Raw genomic sequence first — 13,307 nt, forward strand, 5'->3', positions numbered from 1 at the left:
TTTTTTTTTTTTGAAGACAAGCGAGCAACAATTTTATTAAATCAAATCGAGATCAACCAAAGTTTGAATACTTTGGAGGAACTCACTAGTACAAATACGTTCCGAATTAACATCAACATCCCACCTAGCAACTAAGTGAGCCTCGGTATTACCCGCTCTTCTAATGTGATTACAAATAATTTACAATGAAAGAAATCAAACGATGAACTCAATCGGTAGATGTCACCTAAAACTCAATACATTGGACTAGCACCCAGTTGCTTACTTTGGACTGCACACATAACATTCACAGCATCTCCTTCCAGCACCACATTCCTATAGTCAAAGCGATGAGCAATTTGTAACCCATACCGAGCTGCCCCAGCCTCGGCAAGATCAGCAGGCCAGCATACGTCTAGGCGCTGTACTGCAGCAAGTAACAGCACACCCTTATCATCCCGTATTGCCACTCCAAAGCAAATACCACCCCCATTCATCACTCTAGATGCCGAAGTAATATGCTGCACACCAGGACAGGCGCTTACTTTCTTGTTATAGCTCCTGTAATCCTCGTTAAACCGTACGAACCCAGCAGCCACCCTAACTCCATCCAACCCCTGTTCGCTCTCGAAAATAGCTGTATTTCTGCAGTGCCATGCTGCCCAAGCGAGGGACGCAAAAACCCGTAACTGCACCTTATCCAACTTTCTTGCCATCCATAGAAACCTATCGGCAAAAGAGCTACTTGGAGCATCATTCAACATCACTTGAAACTCACTGTGATCCCATATGGGTCTTGCAAACTTACATTCAAAGAGCGTATGCAAGACGGTCTCATTGCTTGCGCCACAAATGGAACAAGCACTAGTCTCACGCATATGACAGCCAGACTACCTTTGCACGCCCTCCAAATAAAATGACTTAACTTTGGAGGACCACCCAGCTGCCAGACCACCTTCCACATCTCACCTTCCCTTGCGCCAAAGAATAAATCCCAGGTTCTCAAATGACCAAGTCTTGCCAACCAATACCCAGAACGCATCGTGTATAAGCCATCTGCAGTAGGCCACCAATACCGCTTATCACAGGGCCAATCAGTTGAGAGAGGGATGTCAAGAATAGCTCTCCTATCCGCTTCTATAAATGTGGCAGAAATCAGAATTTCATCCCAGCACCCTTTTTCGATAACAATTAGCTCATGAACCCGAAGATCCAAGTTGCTGCTACTTGATGGTGTAGGCACAAAATGGGACCCTTCTCCTTGTATCCACGCATCCTCCCACACTTTTGATAGAAGCAACATTTCCCACACACCATTTATGGCCATCGAGCGAGACCAATTTTGAGCCCCATATACTTCTCCAACTATAGCTATGGTCAAAACCTCTAAAAGCCTCAATAAAATTAGTATTTTTAAAATACTTTGCCTTTAGCACTCTATTAACAGTGAGCTTGTATCATTACATAACCTCCAAGCTTGTTTCGCAAGTAAAGCTTGGTCAAAGCATTTCAAGTCACGAAAACCCAAACCACCCCTCGACTTAGGCAAACATAGGGATTCCCAATTATGCCAGTGCATCTTTCTCTCCATACCATTCGACCCCCACCAAAATCTCGTAAGAACCGAGTGCATCTCATCAATAAGGCTATATGGGATACGGACGATGCTCATCATATAAGTTGGGATTGCTTGGGCAACCACCTTGATTAACACCTCATTTCCGCCACGTGATATCAACTTCTCTTTCCACCCTTGCATTCTCTTCCACATCCGCTCCTTTAAACAAGTGAACACCGCTTTCTTTGATTTCCCAATAATGGTCGGAAGCCCCAAGTATTTCTCATGTTTTTTTCAACCTCACAAACTACAAGAGTGTCAACAATCTCCTTTTTTCTCTTGGGATGAACACATTTACTAAAAGCAACTTCCTTCTTACCAAGATTCACTAGGCGAAAAACCCTAATCCCCACCGGTTCAAAACACCTATTCCCCACCGGTTTTGAACCGTTTTTTATTTGGGGGGTGCCAAATCCTCAAAGCTTTCCCACCGGTTCAAAACCGGTGGGAAAAATAACTTTTCCCACCGGTTTTGGGATGAACCGATGGCAAAACCGTGACTTTTCCCACCAGTTTTGGGGTGAACCGGTGGGAAAGCCTTGACATTTCCCACCGGTTTTGGGGTGAACCGGTGGGAAAAGTTAGCCCGCCAGTTTTAGAAATTGTTTTTGCCACCGGTTCAAAGTGTAAACCGGTGGGAAAAACTGTTTTTTTTTTAAAAAAAAATTTGATAATTAAAAATAATTAAAATACCTGCACATCTTGTATTAATTCTGCCATTAATATATATTATAATAACAGTAATAATAATAATAATAATAATTATTATTATTACCCGTATTATTATTATTATTAAAATACTAATAATATAATAATTTTACATTGAATTGGAATAATAACAACAATAGATAAATATTAACTAATATCCGTAAATGCGATACAATGAAATGTCATATAGCCTTTACAACTCATTCATTAAAAGGTGTTATATTTACAAACTATACTAATAATTAATGTATAAGTTAATAAGTTCAAATTAAATTATATGTGATGAAAGACGCTAACATGTCTCGAACTTCATTCAGCTCTTTGCTTGTCAATGGACCTCCTTTCTGTACCTTGCAAAACTTGGTTAAACAAAAATTATGTTAGCTAGAATTAATTACTTAGGTTATGTATGTAAAAATACATTTACAATTTAAGTTAGGCAAAAATTTAATACATAGGCCTACTATATCACTACTTGTATGCCTATTTTCTATATTTTTAATCAAATTAGCTCATTCTTCCTTTAAACATGTCATTATTAACTAGTTAGAAGCAGCTAAGGCTTGAAGTTACATTAAAAGAACATTTGAAGTGTTTTAAGACGCATTTTCAACCTAAATGGCCCGAATAAGGCCTATATCACTACTTGTATGCCTATTTTCTATATTTTTAATCAAATTACCTCATTATTATTCTTAACATGTCATTCTTACCTAGTTAGAGGCAGCTAAGGCTTGAAATCTCATTAAAAGAGCATTTGAGTGGTTTTTTGACGCAATTTCATTCAAAATGGCCCGAATAAGGCCTATATCACTACTTGTATGCCTATTTTCTATATTTTGAATCAAATTACCTCATTCTTCCTTTAAACATGTCATTATTACCTATTTAGAGGCAGCTAAGGCTTGAAATTACATTAAAAGAGCATTTGAACTGTTTTAAGACGCAATTTCATTCAAAATGGCCCGAATAAGGCCTATATCACTACTTGTATGCCTATTTTCTATATTTTTAACCAATTTATCTCATTCTTCCTTTAAACATGTCATTCTTACTTAGTTAGAGGCAGCTAAGGCTTGAAATCGCATTAAAAGAGCATTTGAACTGTTTTAAGACGCAATTTCATTCAAAATGGCCCGAATAAGGCCTATATCACTACTTGTATGCCTATTTTCTATATTTTTAACCAATTTACCTCATTCTTCCTTTAAACATGTCATTATTACCTATTTAGAGGCAGCTAAGGCTTGAAATTACGTTAAAAGAGCATTTGAAGTGTTTTAAGACGCAATTTCATTCAAAATGGCCCGAATAAGGCCTATATCACTACTTGTATGCCTATTTTCTATATTTTTAACCAATTTACCTCATTCTTCCTTTAAACATGTCATTATTACCTATTTAGAGGCAGCTAAGGCTTGAAATTACATTAAAAGAGCATTTGAAGTGTTTTAAGACGCAATTTCATTCAAAATGGCCCGAATAAGGCCTATATCACTACTTGTATGCCTGTTTTCTATAATGATATCAACACTATTAACCACCTTCACATTATTACAATCAACACAAGGACAATAGAGGCAATCGAAACCCATTATGCGCTGATAAGATGAAGCCCTCTCACAAAACTCTTGAACCCCATCAAAGAATTCCAAAATATCACGTCTACCATACATCCAGCCACGATCCTTCTCCATTAAGTAAATTGTCTCTAAACATGGCAACATATTACGAATAATTGCTACATCTATTATATATATATAAATCAAATTCAAACACACAACATGCATATAACATTCATATAGATACAAAAATGCATATATGCTTCCAAAGGGTCCTTATCACTCCAGCCTAACCCATCCTTGAACGTTTACTCTCACTAGTGAATGTATATAAGATTTCCAATTTTAAGGAAAATCTGGCAGCATTTCCCCCCAGTTCTCCAAGTACACGACGTAGGTAATTACTTACCCACATATGTACCCAGAGAACATGGTGATCGAGGAAATGCTAAGCCAAGATGTTCCTTAAAATCGAAAAAACTGACATACATTCACCACCTAAGTGAGAGTAAACGTTCAAGAACAGTCCCAACCGGGGACTATTCAAGACTTTCTCCTAATGAGAAAGCCTTGAACGGGTATCTAGGAATATGATGATGCAAGAATTTATATATTGTTGCATTAATTTGTCATTAAACAATACACAAGTTGTAATAGCATGAGAAAACTTTCATCATGAATCAAGAAAAAGAAACATAGACTAAGTTTATAATTCATACCACAATTGAGCTAACTTTGTAGTCTTCAAGCTAAACTTGTGCTTCAATTCACATATGAATCTATAAAAAAATCAAAAAGAAAAACAAAAGTTAGTAAGTAATTAATACATACATACATTGCTAAAGAATAACGCATCATTAATCAAACTAACATTAATGATAGTAATTGCTCTAATTTGAACGAAATTGCGTCCAAAAACCCTTTAGATGCTTTTTTAATGTGATTTAAAGCCTTAGCTGCCTCTAACTAAGTAATAATGACATTTTAAAAAAATGAATGAGTTGATTTGATAAGAAGTGTAGAAAATAGGCATACAAGTAGTGATATAGGCCTTATTCAGGCCATTTTGAATGAAATTGCGTCCAAAAATCAGTCAAATGCTCTTTTAATGAGATTTCAAGTCTTAGCTGCCTCTAACTAGGTAAGAATGACATGTTAAGAGGAAGAATGAGGTAATTTGATTAAAAATATAGAAAATAGGCATAAAAGTAGTGATATAGGCCTTATTCGGGCCATTTTGAATGAAATTGCGTCTTAAAACACTTCAAATGCTCTTTTAATGTAATTTCAAGCCTTAGCTGCCTCTAAATAGGTAATAATGACATGTTTAAAGGAAGAATGAGGTAATTTGATTCAAAATATAGAAAATAGGCATACAAGTAGTGATATAGGCCTTATTCGGGCCATTTTGAATGAAATTGCGTCAAAAAACCACTCAAATGCTCTTTTAATGAGATTTCAAGCCTTAGTTGCCTCTAAATAGGTAATAATGACATGTTAAGAAGAATAATGAGGTAATTTGATTAAAAATATAGAAAATAGGCATACAAGTAGTGATATAGGCCTTATTCGGGCCATTTAGGTTGAAAATGCGTCTTAAAACACTTCAAATGCTCTTTTAATGTAATTTCAAGCCTTAGCTGCTTCTAACTAGTTAATAATGACATGTTTAAAGGAAGAATGAGCTAATTTGAATAAAAATATAGAAAATAGGCATACAAGTAGTGATATAGGCCTTATTCGGGCCATTTTGAATGAAATTGCGTTAAAAAACCATTCAAATGCTCTTTTAATGCGATTTCAAGCCTTAGCTGCCTCTAACTAAGTAAGAATGACATTTTAAGAGAAATAATGAGGTAATTTGATTAAAAATATAGAAAATAGGCATACAAGTAGTGATATAGGCCTTATTCGGGCCATTTTGAATGAAATTGCGTCCAAAAACCATTCAAATGCTCTTTTAATGTGATTTCAAGCCTTAGCTGCCTCTAACTAGGTAATAATGACATGTTAAGAGGAATAATGAGGTAATTTGATTAAAAATATAGAAAATAGGCATACAAGTAGTGATATAGGCCTTATTCGGGCCATTTTGAATGAAATTGCGTCAAAAAACCACTCAAATGCTCTTTTAATGAGATTTCAAGCCTTAGCTGCCTCTAAATAGGTAAGAATGACATGTTAAGAAGAATAATGAGGTAATTTGATTAAAAATATAGAAAATAGGCATACAAGTAGTGATATAGGCCTTATTCGGGCCATTTTGAATGAAATTGCGTCAAAAAACCACTCAAATGCTCTTTTAATGAGATTTCAAGCCTTAGCTGCCTCTAAATAGGTAAGAATGACATGTTTAAAGGAAGAATGAGCTAATTTGAATAAAAATATAGAAAATAGGCATACAAGTAGTGATATAGGCCTTATTCGGGCCATTTTGAATGAAATTGCGTCCAAAAACCATTCAAATGCTCTTTTAATGCGATTTCAAGCCTTAGCTGCCTCTAACTAAGTAAGAATGACATTTTAAGAGAAAGAATGAGGTAATTTGATTAAAAATATAGAAAATAGGCATACAAGTAGTGATATAGGCCTTATTCGGGCCATTTTGAATGAAATTGCGTCCAAAAACCATTCAAATGCTCTTTTAATGTGATTTCAAGCCTTAGCTGCCTCTAACTAGGTAATAATGACATGTTAAGAGGAAGAATGAGGTAATTTGATTAAAAATATAGAAAATAGGCATACAAGTAGTGATATAGGCCTTATTCGGGCCATTTTGAATGAAATTGCGTCTTAAAACACTTCAAATGTTATTTTAATGCGATTTCAAGCCTTAACTGCCTCTAAATAGGTAATAATGACATGTTTAAAGGAAGAATGAGGTAATTTGATTCAAAATATTGAAAATAGGCATACAAGTAGTGATATAGGCCTTATTTCGCCTATTTTGAATGAAATTGCGTCCATAAACCATTCAAATGCTCTTTTAATGTGATTTCAAGTCTTAGCTGTCTCTAACTAGGTAAAAATGACATGTTAAGAGGAAGAATGAGTTGATTTGGCAATAAATGTAGAAAATAGGCATACAAGTAGTGATCATATAGGCCTATGTATTAAATTTTTGCCTAACTTAAATTGTAAATGTATTTTTACATACATAACCTAAGTAATTAATTCTAGCTAACATCATTTTTGTTTAACCAAGTTTTGCAAGGTACAGAAAGGAGGTCCATTGACAAGCAAATAGCTGAATGAAGTTCGAGACATGTTAGCGTCTTTCATCACATATAATCTAATCACACTTAATTTAAAAGAAAGCTATATCATTGCTCTAAGATTCAAAATGAAAAAATGTTAGTAATTGATGCACATACACTGACAATTGAATATGCAGATTAGTTTAGAGTCTTATTGATAGAAATAAAAATGTTGTGTGACCCTTAGAAAGTTAGAATCCTTTTAGAACTCCCACTTTCACTCACAAATAATAGCAAGAATTCTTTTTAAAACTCTCACAGTTTCCCTATAACCAGCCTTCCTAACACCAGTCTTAGAAACCAAACTACTCTACATGGAACCACCACAACTGAACACATATCAAAGACCTGCATTTCTAAAATGTCTGATGAATTTTAGATCAACACTCACAATATAATCTCAGCCTTCACATTATTTAAGGTCATGACGAAAAGAGTGTATTTTTTTGGTTGCTGGAAAAAGATTCAGTGAAAGTTGTTTGACAAGTGAAATAGGTTGTTAGCCCCTATACAATTGATCTAGCCGATTCTCATCATCTCTTAACCACAATAATGAACCAAATGCATAAAAAGCTAATATATTCACATCAGCTGAATGGTTCCTGGACTATCTGGGGATGCAGCCTGTTATAATACCAACCTCTAAAACTACAACATTATAGCAATTCAACAAACATATACATGTATAAACCAATTATCCAACTGACTACTAGTAATGCAGTAACATGTATTTGAGAGATAGATGCACAATCTCAGCTGCCTTACAGATTGCATTACTTTGTGATGGACATAGTTATGCAGGCAGTAGTGGATAAGTAATGCACAGAGTTTTGCTGACAAAAGTGGCTTCATCATATCCAAACGATGGGACTAAGGACTGCAGTAAGCGACATTTTACAAATGAACACATATCAAAGACAACAGCTTTACCTGAATACAACAGCAAAATCAAAAGTCACAACAGCAAGCTCGAAATTCACAAGAACAGCAGACTAAGACCAACCGCCCTTCAGCCTCATTCTGGTTCAAACCCCATGTTCTCGAACTCACAACAGCAGGCCGGCAAATTAACCCTAGAATTATGTAATTGCAAAGAAAATCAATGACTAACCCTATATTGCGAAAGAATTCAATAGAATAAGAAGACCCAAAATACATCTTACCTCGAAGTTGCTACAATGGAGGTGAGAAAACCCTTGAATTCGCTTCAATAGATCGGGATGAGAAAGCTCTGCATGCGTTTCAATATAGGAGGGCTATGGAGAGAAAAAACAAATTGACCTTGGCGGCAATGGAGGTGAGAAAGCTCAGAGTGCGCTTCAATGAAGGACAGCAATGGCGAGAACGAGAGAAGGAACGAAGAACTCAATGTGGAAAAGCAGGGGAATGAATTGAAGGAAGAAGAAAGGTTTCGCGAATTGAAATCCTTAAAATTAGGCGGGTTGCTGGGTTACATTCCGCACCGGTTCGAACTGGTCCTAAATAACCTTTTCCCACCGGTTTATGCTGAACCGCTGCGAAATCTCTTCTTTCCCCCCTTTTTTTTTTTTACAAAATATTTTGGCACCGGTTCAAACCGGTGGGAAAACAAACATTTCGCACCGGTTTATAAGGAACCGGTGGGAAAAGTAATTTTCAGAATCCCGCCCATTTCTTTTCCTACCGGTTTTAAATAACCGCTGCGAAAAGGGGGGTGCGGTTTTCATTTTTTCTACTAGTGATTAACTTTCTGTTCCGATGCTCTTTCATAAGAGCATTGCTGCAGAGTTGTTTTAGCAAATAAAATACTATCGTCGGCGAAAAACAAATGAGAGACTCTAGGAGCCCCTCTACAAATTCGCGCCCCATGAATTAACTTGTCGGCCGCGGCTTTTGAGATCAACTTAGAAAAGGCTTCAGCACATATAAAAATAAATACGGGAAAATCGAATCACCTTGTCTGAGGCCACGAGAAGGAGTAAGAGAACCGGTAGTTGCATCGTTGTACTTGAAAGAGAACAATACACTCGACAAATACTCCATTATCCGATTGGTCAACTCTGGCAAAACCCCATTTTCAGCATAACTTTCTCAAGAAAACCCCACTCCACCCGGTCATATGCTTTGCTCATATCCAACTTGAGAGCCACCGTTTGCATGAAAAATTTCAAAAGCGACTAGAGCATTATCGGTAATGAGTCTTTTTGGAATAAAAGCACTCTGATTTTCTGAAATGATTGAACCTAAAAATGGTTTCAGTTTGTTTGCAAGGGTCTTGGAAATTTTTTTGTACAAAACATTGCACAAACATTGCACATTGAAATTTTGGATCATCACACTTCGGAATAAGGACAATGCAAGTATGATTAATTTCATCCAATCTCGCCTCTCCACGCCACCCTTTCTTCACAAATTGGATCACATCTATACTAATTACACCCCAAAATTTCTGAAAAAATAGAGCATGCATTCCATCCGGCTCTGGAGCTTTATTGGGATGCACTTGAAATAAAGCTGCTCTAATTTCTTCTCCCAAAGGCTCACTATCCAGTAACCGGTTTGTCTCATCCGAAACAAGGTGTACAATTCCCTCTAATGCTGCCTCCATATTTTTTAGGTTACTAGTGGCAAAGAGCTCCCCAAAATACTCAGAAATCACCCCCTTAATCGCACTCTTCTCGGTTCTCCAATCCCCATTATTGTCGAATAGCCCCATAATTGCATTCTTCTTTGTCCTTTGGCTTGCCTTATGGTGGAAATACTTCGTATTCTTATCTCCATCTCTCAATTCATTTGCCCTCGCCCTTGCATGCCAATATGACTCCTCTAACCTTCTCAATTCATCAATTTTGTCTGCTAACTCCCTGCATTGAGCTAAACCCCATGCATCCATGCACCCACCCTGCACTTCTTTCAACTGAATTTCAGCCCCCCTAATCTTTTTCTTCACAGCCCCGAACTCCTTGGCAGCCCATGAAGTTAAGCATTCAGCCACTAATCCAATTCTGTCATGAATTGGGTGGTTAAACCCTTCACACCAAGCATCGGATACAACCTCACACAAGCATCACTTGAAAGCCACATCGCCTCAAAGCGAAACAATTTACTTCTCTTTTCCTCCGGCATTTTTTCATCAAATTTCAATAAAATAGGAGCATGATCCGAGTGACATATAGGGAAATGTATTACCTCGAGAAATGGAAAAGGCGAGCACCATTGAGCATCTGCTATGAATCGATCAAGCCTTTCACGCACAATAGTCTCCGGTGAGGTACCTCGCTGCCACGTGAAAACATTCCCCTTAAAACCAAGATCCCGCATGCCACAATCATCCATAGCATTCCGAAAGGCATCTATCTCCCTCTCTCTGCGAACCACACCCCCCTCTTTCTCATGCATACCCAATGTCTCATTGAAATCACCCATCATAATCATCGGAAGAGAAGATTTTGATCGTATGTGTCTCATCAAATCCCATGTACGATATTTATTTGACGCTTCCGGCCATCCATAAACTCCAACCACAACCCATTTAGGAGACTTATCAGAATCACATATCCCCGCTTCAATATGATGCATAGAGTACGAGCAAATACTGACATTCACATCACTCCACCACAAACCAAGTCCACCTGATCTTCCTTGACTATTTATACAAAGACCACTACTAAACCCACACTTATTCCTAACCACCTCCAACCTTTTTTCATCAATTTTTGTTTCTAACACAAAAACAAAACTCGGCCTATCCCTCCAACACCAGAGGGCATTAACTCGCAATGGGTTGCCAAGCCCATTGTAGTTCCAGCTTAGCATTTTCATGGCTTTTCGCGGGATTGGTCACTGCCAACCTCCGCTACTAGATTGTCAATCATCACATCATCATAATCGATATCTTGCTTTGCATTTTTTTGGTACTTTTAGAACGTAATCCACTGGTGCATCCTTACCACTGTCCATATTCTTTCTTTTTCCTCCAGACATCTCTCCTATTTTTCCCTCCAACCCCAAATCAGCCGTGTCACCTCCATGAGTTTGAGTAGTCTTCTTGAACTTTTTCCTCTGCCCCCGATTAGAAAAGACAGAAGAAAGTGGGTTAGTAGCCCCACCAATTAAAGAGGATTGAGAAGCATTATCAACATCTGGCACATCAACATTAACTAATGCTTCCCCCACCACGTTATTATCATGCACAATAACCTAATTTTCCTCCCCCAGTATACTCTTCTCTAGTTCAATTCTTGCCCCACTCCCCTCCTTAGTAACAAACAGAGCTTTCTCCCCCCCCCCCTCCGCAATGCTTCCCATCTCTTCTAACTCATTCGCCCTCCCCTTTCTTGGAATGGCTTTGAGTGCCGTCCCCCACCCCAATTTTTTCTCCTTCTCCTCATCCGAAACCACCTGACAAAACCTCTCAGAGTGCCCCATAATTCCACAAGCAAAGCAGAAAAATGGAAGCCTCTCATATGCAAAGTCAACTCTTGATTCCCTACCCTTTTGTTCTTAAACCGCTGAAAACGCCTCAACGGAAGTGAGGTATCAAGCATTACCTTGGCACGCCTATACCTTCCAAAGCCAAGCTGTAATACCCCGTATTTTTATACGTATTTTAATATAAATAAGTATTTCTTAAAGTATTTAAATAATTCGAAATGAATTATTAATGGTTTTTATTAATTTAAAAAGAATTATTTTAATTAAAAAGTTTATTTTTAATTATTTAATGATCTTGAAAATATTTTATTTTATGATTTAAATATTGAGGCATATTATTTTATAAAAAGATAATTTTTAAAGTCAATGGTATTTAAGGAAAGTCAAAATACTAGTTTGACTAGAAAAGGAATTATTAAGGGTAGTAAAGGAATTTTAAGTAGGAGGGATATTGAGAGGGGGTATAAATACCCATCATATGTCTAACGTGGAGAGCACCCAAAGGTAAACTCACTCTCCTATTTATTTTTGTTTTATTTTCAATCACCACACACACCACCACCACTGCAGCCACCAGCACGTGTCGGTGACAGCAGTGGTGTCGGTGCTATTATGGCCGAACAAAAAAAAAATTCTTTTTATTTTTAATTAAATCTACCCTAATCTAATTATTGTTTTTGGGTTTTGTGATGATGTTAGGATGTTTAATAATAAGTATTTTGTATATTAAGTTTTAGATTTGGTTTTGAATTATAAAGCCCCAAATTGAAACCATAGGTTTCTAAATTAATGTATATTGACAGAATTTGATTGTGGTTGATTAAAAACTATTGAAATTAATGTTTTTAAACTAAATTACAGCAATTTTATAAGTTTTAATAATGTTGGATTTTTTATATATAAGTTATAATTAAGTTTATTAAAAGGCTTTTTAATTACCCATTAATTGGGATTAAAAGTAAGGGTTTTAAATAAAATTTCAGATTATTATTGAATTGTGATGTATGAATTATTTATGGTGAATTGGTAATTGAAATTAATTTTATTGGCATGTTAGATATGAACCACACTTTTATTATTGGCATGATAGAGAGCATGTTTAATTAAACTAAGCGTTTAATTTGGTTTGAAATATTAAAAAGGAATTTCATTATGGTTCATATAATTTTTATTGATGCTTTAAGCATATGAATTGAGCTAATAAGTGTCTTAGTACACGGGAATAAAATTTTTTTCCGGTGCTTATATGCACTTAAAGTGTTTCTAACACCAAGGGATAGGATTTGCGAAGCATTATGCGTTTAAGGTGTCTTTGACACCGAGGTAGATTAAAAAGGGTTCAACTATTAAATTTAGGTGGTCACTCATTATTCAAGAATTAAATTGGTATGTTTGATTGCTTGAATGAAGTGTAATGTTTGATTGTGTAATGGTTTGAGAGTCATCACCAAGTATAATAATATGTAAACAGCGTAAAGTGAAAGAGATTACACACCAAAACTCTTGGAACGTATATACCTTGAGTATGAACATATGGGGGGAGTTATGCGACTTTATATTTGACCATAACTTCTACACGATGTATTTTCCTTTTTATTTATCTATTGCGCAGGACGTCCAGTCACTTCATGTGACATTTGCCTACCTGGTTAGCTCCCGGTGTAGTTTACCTCAATTTATTTGAGGCAGGGATTTGGTTGGAAACCCGTTCAATGTGTAATCAAAATTAAATAAAAAATTGTATTGGTCTAGTTAGGTGTTGAATATTCT

This window comes from Chenopodium quinoa, unplaced genomic scaffold (genome assembly GCF_001683475.1).
Source record: "Chenopodium quinoa cultivar QQ74 unplaced genomic scaffold, ASM168347v1, whole genome shotgun sequence".
Classification (NCBI taxonomy): Eukaryota; Viridiplantae; Streptophyta; class Magnoliopsida; order Caryophyllales; family Amaranthaceae; genus Chenopodium; species Chenopodium quinoa.